Genomic DNA, 9,108 nt, shown 5'->3' with positions numbered 1-9,108 from the left:
TTTCGTTTTTGCCATTGGAAAGAATTTGACTATGAATTTTCTTGGTAACTCATCCCATGTGGTAATAAAATTAGAGGCCAAGGAGTTTAACCATGTTGCAACATGATCTTCAATAGAAAGAGGGAACAACCTAACCTTAATGTTCTCTTCGTTTAAGTGACCATTTTTGAATGTCTCACACAAGGTCCAGAATTTATTTAGATGGTTGTAAGGTTGTTCACTCTTGAAATTGTGAAATTTGGGGAGCATGTTGATAGTGACTACTCTAATTTCAAATTATGCCACATTCATGACTGGTAAGGCGATACAGGAAGGAGAATTGACTATAATAGGGGCAAACAACTCATTGAGAGTCCACTGATCTTCTTGGATGGGATGAGGTGGGATCGAAAGTTGATCCATTTCTAGGACTTGCGGAATGGGTATGGAGTTGAATTATCTTCTAATCCGAGGACGTGGATGAGATCTTGTGATCTCTAGATCAAATGCTTCAATCAGATTTTGCAAGAATCTCCTACCTAACATACACTACAAATTTGCACAAAAGATAGGGAGGAATTCACACGTGCTTAATGGGTTCTTATGACTAGATAGTTCCTAACTGTTTCAAATTGATAATTTGAGCTTCTAACCCAATTCTCTGAAATCAAAATAAGCCAGTTTAATCCCCAATTGAAAGGTAGCGTACAATGTTGAGTAAGGACGATTTTAAATCACTTCTCGTCTAGAATAGACGTAGTCTATCCCCTTAGTACAACAAGGTATAGTGGGGCAGGATCACGCTTAGGTGCTGACTTTGATTAAGAAGTGCAATTGGTGCAACTTTGATTAGCTTTGCCTATTGAGCTCAATGGGGTCTAAAGTCGAGTCTAACCAATTTTAATTAACTTTTGGCTGTGAATTCAATTTTCTAAAAGAGAAAAATATCGCTGATGAAATCCGATTCTTATCTTATAGGTTCATCTTCGTAAGGGTGCCCTTCCTACTATGTGCAAATCGAGGTGTACAATTTAATCATCCAAATTTAATACAGAAACCCACTGATGAGAGTTACGTGGATGGTTCGAATATTACCTCCCGTTTTAAACGGGGGATGAACGACTTGAATCGACTTGGGCCACCAACACCAATTTCCATGTACGAACCCGAGGGGTCGAGACAGTTTCGTCCCACTGTCGTCTTTCCCTAGAACTATTACATTCCAAGCCTTCTCAGATAAAAGAAAAATTATTACAAATTGAAGTTCCTAATACAAATTTTATCTAGGAAGAAAATCAAATAAGAAAAAAAATTAAAGAGTTGCTATCTTCTTAGCAGAGAACTGAGTTGGTTGATTGGATAAAAATTCCAACGTGTTGTTCTTCACCAATTCCTTCACCTGACATCAGTAGGGGTATCCAAGTCAGAATACTGAAAAATAAATATTTCCATTACAATACTTAAGTTGTCAGAAGCTTGCTCCAAAATTTTCAGATGCAAATCTCGAGAATTTACCGCGATGCACCAATGAGTCATCGCGATAAGATAAAAATCTGACAAAAATGAAAAATTGTTTTTGAAATAGTTTCCTGATTATCAAGTAGTGTAATAAAAATATTCTTGTCACTGATTTTGTTCTTTTGGCTTATGTTTTCAGAAAACAAAACTTGGGTCTATAACAAATCTTTATCAGGTTCTTGTCGAAAGGAAATTGAATCGAAACCGTTGTTCTCGGAAGCGATGCCAATTTGTTCGGTACAGATTATAGATATAATAAATAACAAGTAAGACTTTGGTAAGAAAATGTCGATTCACAATGACAATGACCGGTTCGATACATCCTTTAACTCGAAACCAATGCAGATTTTTAGTAACCAAATTAAAACAGTTTTATGAGAGATTACAACTAAGAAAGAATGAAATTAAAATAAGAAACAAAATGCAATGTAAAGATTAAAGGGGTCAAATCAACCCTTGCAAGTTATCTCAATATCTTGACGGTTCTATTTCTGTCTCAATCCATGCAACAAAGCTATTGCTCGTGGATCGGAATGTAAATCGATTAATTCTTTATCTGAATCAAATGTATGTGAATCCTTAAATAAGATGAGATTATTATATTTTTGTCCCATGTTTGTCACTATGTATGGTTAAGCTTGATCTCATCTAAGCATAAATCATCAAAGTTATAACACTAGATATATGGTCTAATAATCCCAATCTTAAGAGTTTTCACAAAAGCACAATAAAGCAAAGGCAATAGAACTAATTAAACAAGATTAAGATAAACTCGTTTCGGCTTCATTGACCTCTCTATGGAGAGTCTAACCGATCATCGTGAGAAATAAATTGCAATAAGATAAAGTAGAGAGGAAAGCGGAGAAGAGAATGGAAGTTCCTTGTTTCTCTTTGATTCCAAAAGTCAGCTTGAATCCCTTTAATTACACAACTTGAAAATATGTTAAAAACTAAACTTAGATTATAAGAAAAAAAAAGGGAAGAGAGGGTTCTTCAGCTCTCCCTTTCTAAGAACTCTCTTTCTCACAAAATAGAAAATGAAAGAGTAAAATTAAGAAGAAGGAAAATAGGCCCTTTCCTTTGAAACTACTCTTCAATTTATAGAGTTTTCTTTTGGTTTTTTGGATCATATCTACTTCAGTTACTACGAGACAACTCCATTAATGTGAAGGCAAAACGGTCAAAAAGTTCTAGTGCGAATCTCAAGGTTGTCCCCCTTGGGACCACTGCGGTGCACCACACCCTTACTGCGACACGATGACTATATGGGATTTTACTTTGAAATTTGAGTAGCTGATCCGAATTGGCTCAAGTATTGTAGTGTTGGCTTTTGCCATTCTTATTTGTCTCCTAATATTCACCTTTTCACTTGCAACTAATAGAAATTCTTTAGTTATCAATAATTTTGAAATTTTTAGGTGATTTATTTTTATTTGGGAAAAATAGCCAGTGTAGATAATCTTTTTGTAATTAAGGTCCCAAAAATGACTTCCTGAGACCTGATCATTTACTCCATTACTAAATGCAAGATTAGATTAATCCTTTTTGACAGAAAGTCAATGTCCCTTTCCATTGATGAGTGTTAGAATATTATTAGGACGCAATGTAATAAGGTGTATTGAGATGCACCAGATCATTTCTATAAAGATTAGAAAATTTTGATAAGATTAGATTTGATAATGATCTTATTAGATTTAGTTTGTGTTATCCAATCGGTTATGATTCCCTACATCTATATAATAAAAGACAAGGGTGGACCGTAATTTATTATAGTTTTGTAAGAGATAAACGTTCTTTCCAACTACAATTTTGTAGTGTCCACACTCAACACTACCCCCACTTTATTCCTTTTTTTCACCCACTTAAACTTTATTGTCTTTCTTTTCCTTTCCCTTCCCTTTCAATAATATCCCTCCAATTTACTACATTTCCTCTTTTATCTTTTTTTCAATAATACCTTTTCAATTTTACTATTTTACTATTTTACCTCTTTAACCCAAAGAGGATACCCATGTCTATATAATGAAATAAAATGGTGGACCCCACTTGACTACAATTTTGTGGGATATAAATGTTCAACTTAACTATAATGGGGTGGGTTCCACACTATTTATTGTATTTCCTCTTCACCCCTTTAAACTTTATTATCTTAATCCCAAAGAGGATGTTCGTGCCTATATAATAAAACAAAAAGGTAAACTTCACTCAACTACAGTTTTGTGAAGATATAAATGTCATGCTCAACTACAGTGGATTGGGATCCACACTATTTATTGCATTTTGTTTTCACCCCAGCCAAGTTTATAGTATTTCCTTTCCTCCCCTTCATTTTTCAATAATATCCCTCCAATTTTATTATATTTTCTCTTTGACCCCTTTAACTTCTTATTTTTTATATAAACCTTCTTAGATTTATTGTACATTATCAAGCAACGAATCAAAGAAATTAATTGATTTTCATTCTTTTTATGGTATCACACCCTATTGATCTTCTAATCAATTTTTTGAGATCTTGGTGTCCTTCAGTAGGCGATGTCGTCGCTACCCATTCAACTTATTCCTTTCAATCATCTTTGATCAATGTTAGATCTAAACTTCTTCTTACTATTTGTTTAATAAATTTCTTTGAAACATGTCATAAGTTAATGCCTCCCTCATTACAAACTCCAATTCAAACCGTCCAACATTCACATCAGTAAAGATCTGGAACTTCCAAAATTTCTTAAGTTCATAACTAATCCAATAATCATCCACATGAGATCCAAAATGAGAGTAGGTTTTTTCACCATTGATGCAAGAAGATTGCAATATTCACCCAGTTCTTTGGTTTTCACCACCAAGTTTCACTCCTTACCCACAATAGAGAGTACAACCCACCCTACTTAACTCAATACTGCAACATACCCTCTATCATTCTAGAACCATTTAACCTTTTGATATTTGAAATAAGTTTTTTGTAGAGATTTGATGCAGTAAATCCCTCATTTATCAATATCAAATTATTTTCACTATTAACACCATGAATAGACCCTTGTATTAGGACCAATCCAAATAAAAAAGGACGACCATTTCCTAAGATTACTCAAGTTGATATAATTGATACCAAAAATCAACCATTTGTTAATCCTTAGCCCATTATTTCGTTCCCATAAATAAATAATTGTACTTAAGGTCTCATAGAACCTATGAATCTCATGATCAAGGTTTCTTAAAAAAAAAACTTGAATCAAAACTGACCAAGTTCATTTTTTTTTATCTCGAAGATGTCCTAGATCTATAGTGATTAAGATTTTTTTACCCAAAAAATCCATGAATCCATAGTGATCAAGCTCCTTATCTATTTTGAACCTCTGAATCTTTTATTGATCAAGTCATTTTACCATATTTTGAATCTTTTTATCCTTTTTGATCAGTCTCATTGTTAGAAAATTAGGATTAAGGAGAGAATGAAGAAAATAAAGAAGAGAATAAGTTGGTTACAATAAAGTTTGGCATATCTTTTATATTAATGAAAGCGCCTTCAATCCGCGGGGTGCGCGGATCCGCTTTTGACCCTTGAGGTTTGGGAGTCGCCACCTAGTTATTATGGTCTAGGAACCAAACTGACTCTAACATGGATAAAAAGAATTAATCTGCCATAAAAAATATGAATTCGGGGATCAAGTTACGGGGTTGGAAGGTGTTAGGCACCAACCCCGCCCGGCCAAAGCCGATCTCTACTAACTTCCCAAATATCACATTGCTAAAACCTAGATAAAAATAAATAAGAATAAAAATTCACCTTTCCGATGGCAAGGACTTGGTTCCCTCAGATTTGACAAAAGAGCTCTTTGTACCGTGCTCCCTTGCTTCGTTCTGTCTCCGGAATTGACTTCGGATCTCCTGGATCAAGGTATCTCCTTGTTTCTGAATCTGAACTCTTCAAGTTTGTTACGGATTTGGGGGTGTTTTTGGAGGGCTTTTAGGCGTTTTCTAGACTAAAATTGAAGGAGGGATGTTAGGTAAGGAGTTGGGGCTCCAAAACTAGGGTTTATGGGGGGTTAGGGGAGCTTCTAGACCTACTTCTCTTAGGATTTATGATTTGATACGAAAATAGGGTGTGAGCACCTCTATTTATAGATGTTTTTAGGGGTTGATTTGGATAGAGTTAGTATTTAATTAGAGATCTTTTAATTAGAGTTGTGTTTTAATTTGACTTGTTTTAGGTAGAATTGTGTTTTAATTAGAATTGTTTTAGGTAGAATTATTTTTAAGTTAGAACTCTATTAGATAGAGTTATTAATCAATTATAATTCTATTATGACTTTTGGTCTTATTTGATTGACTTTTAATGTTTTGACTTCAGTTTTAATTGATTGACTTTAGTCTTGCTTAATTGACTTTAATTTTGACTCCAGTCTCACTTGATTGACTTTAATACATTGACCTTAGTCTTGCTTGATTTACTTTTGATTTTTGGAGAACCCCCCTCTAAAATATCTTTAATTCTTTGGACCCCCAAATGGAGGGGTCCTTAAAGAAATATCCCAAGAACCTTCAACAATTTTGCCTGAGAGTCCGATTAATCGATTTTTTAGGTTCAAAATTTTAAATTAATTTCATTAATGTTTAAATTTAATTATTTAATGTTTTATTTATTAATTTCGAATTTTTTAATTATGAAAATTGTGAAATTACCGTTTTACCCCCGGAGAGGACTTTTCACGTTTTAAGTCGGTTTTTAATGTTCCAGGATGTTTTATAATCAATTTTTCGTAAGGAATTCAATGGAAATATTAGTTTTTATTATTTATGAAGTTTTTTGTGTGAAATGGTTGTGAACTTTACGAGGGGCATTTTCGTAATTTTGTCAAATTCTGTTAAAATTGGTGAAATGATTTATTAGGTTCCGATTTGTTATTTTATGTGTTCGAGAGAGTTTTCCTAAGCGTAATGTAGGCTCTAGGGTTGTTTTGAGGTTAGGGATATTTTGGTAATTTGGTAATTTTTAGTGATTTTTATCGTGAAGTTTCTTTCTGGTATGCAAGATGATGATTTCTATGTTTCTGGGGTCGTATTTTCCTAGCGTAGCGTAGTTTCTAAGGTTTTGTCAGTTCGAGATACCTCATCCGGATTTCTGAAACAAATCTGGTAACAAAATAAAGCAATGGAATACACATCCATCATTGGGAATCATTGCAATCGGGTTGACGAGTTGATCAATCAAGTGGATGCGAAAATGGGGTGTCTACAATTAAAAACATGTAATTGGTCGTGTAGGCTTGAGTATTGGGCCCACACGACATTAAATAAGAACTCTAGCACACCCCCTCAAACTAGAGCGTACAAATTTGACATGCCCATCTTGGTATAAAAAGTAATAAAGGAACTCCTACACAATGGTTTTGTGAGAACATCTTCTAACTAATTTTCTAACTTGATATAAGGAGTCGATATCTTCTTAGCCATCACCATATTACAAGTAAAGTGGTAATCAATTTCAATGTGCTTGGTTCTCTCGTGGAATACTGGATTACTAGCTATAAAACTAGCAGCCTAATTATCACAATACATAGGCATATGAGTAGGAACTTTAATCCCTATCTCCTTTATAATACTTTGAACCCAAAGTATCTTACATGCAGTATATACCATTACCCTATATTTTGTTTCAACATTAGAACAAGCTACAACTCAGTATTTTTTATTGTGCCAAGTCACCAAATTACCTCCCACGAAGGTACAATATCTAGAAGTAGATCTACAATCTATCATGTTCCCCACCCAATCAATATCCAAGAAGTTAATAATGGATATAAAAGGTGAAAGTTTGTATAATAATCTTTTGTCTAATGACCCCTTTAGATACCTCAGTATAATAAACATAACATCCCAATGAGTCTATCACAGAGCATACATAAATTGGCTAACTACTCCCACAACAAATATACTATCTTGGTGAGTGACAGTTAAGTAAATTACTTTGCAACTAGCCTATGGTAAAGTCTTGCATCAGGATAAATTCCATTTCTTCAACATCAAGCTTAGTCGTGGAATCCATGGAGTATCTGTAAACACGCCAATTTGAATGGAGCCCCACTCAAAAAGACAAAAAATAAAATATAATTTTCTGGCAAAATCAGCCAATGGGGCTGAAAAACCCAAATCATCGAAATTCGGCATTTTGATCAATTCATAGATTCCTAAGACCCCTAAAGGTCTAATGGACCCACAAAAAAGACTTGGCATACTCCCATTTTCCTCACCTTTTACCACTCCACTCTTGGAACCGAAAATACCCCAAGTCCGTTTAAGGCACACCAACCATTAATTCCTCAAAAATCATTTCTCACCTCACCCAACTTAGCCTAACCTAACCCCACACTACCTAAGTCCTAAAACTCACTCAAAATAAATCCTAACCAATCCTAATAACCTAAAATCCTAAGCCCAACACATCAAAGCCCACACCTATATCCACAAATCAATGAACATTTGATCATCAAATGGACACTTGTCCTCACCACAACTCACCTCCAAAAAGTCATTCTACCTAACTTAACCCATGACTTCTCTCTAGCAAAATCACCCCTCATACTCTATGTCATAAACCTAATTCATCATCTTTCTCTAATAAAACTATCAACTCATAACTCATACCTTCCTCTCATCATTCACTTTAAACCCATTTTTACAAGTCATCCCTACACCCCTTCCCCACAATCAACTTATCTAATCACTCCATCTTCATACCTTTTTGTACTTGTCACCATCCCTTTCACTCTTCTAAAACCTAATCACCTAACTCCTTACACAACTCATTCTCTTAACCAAATACCACACTCCCTCATCTTACCTAACACTCAATCCCATTCTTTCAACAAAATATCACATTATTTCACCTCACCAACCATTCAACCCAAATGGGTTGGGAAGGATCCAAACCATTTGGATAAAAAACTATCAATTTCCCTGTATTTCACAAATATCCTCATCTCTACTCTAAATTTCACACCCCTCACCCTCAAACCTTATGACATTCTTTACTTTTCTACTTCTTCACCCTATCATATCCTCAAAAGTAACCTTCCATCCCTATAAATACCCCCTCACCTCCTAAAATTGACACCAAGTCTAAAACTAAGAAATCTTCCCTCAACTCACTTCTATTCTGTTATCATATTATCACATTATCTTAAAAAAATATTATCTTAATTCTACTAAGGACTCAAGAAAGTATTAAAAAAATAAGAAACAAGTTAAAGCTTCAAGGTGGGTTAAAGAAAAATTTACTCCCCCTTTTTTTCTCTCTCCCCTATCCATATCCCTCTTCTACTTTTCCCCTCACCTCTTTAATTTTTCTTTTAAAAAAAGTTAAGATGTGATGTTCCCCCTCTCCAATCTCTAGTAGATCAGACTACGGTTTTGTTGAAAGTATAGGAGTTGTAATCACCTTCGAAAGAAAATCATTTTAAACCATCCAACTCGTTTTGAGTCAATCGGTATTCGGGTCCTTCTCAACCCATGAGAATAAATCCACAACCATTAGCCAATACTTTTTCAAAACAAACACATATTATTCTCAAGGATAGGTTCATATAAAGATCATCTCATTTAATGAGATGATCCTTA

Source organism: Akebia trifoliata, chromosome 4 (genome assembly GCF_017979445.1).
Source record: "Akebia trifoliata isolate Shusen 1 chromosome 4, ASM1797944v1, whole genome shotgun sequence".
NCBI lineage: Eukaryota > Viridiplantae > Streptophyta > Magnoliopsida > Ranunculales > Lardizabalaceae > Akebia > Akebia trifoliata.
The sequence above is the reverse complement of the archived record's forward strand: the minus strand, read 5'-3'. Positions refer to the sequence as shown.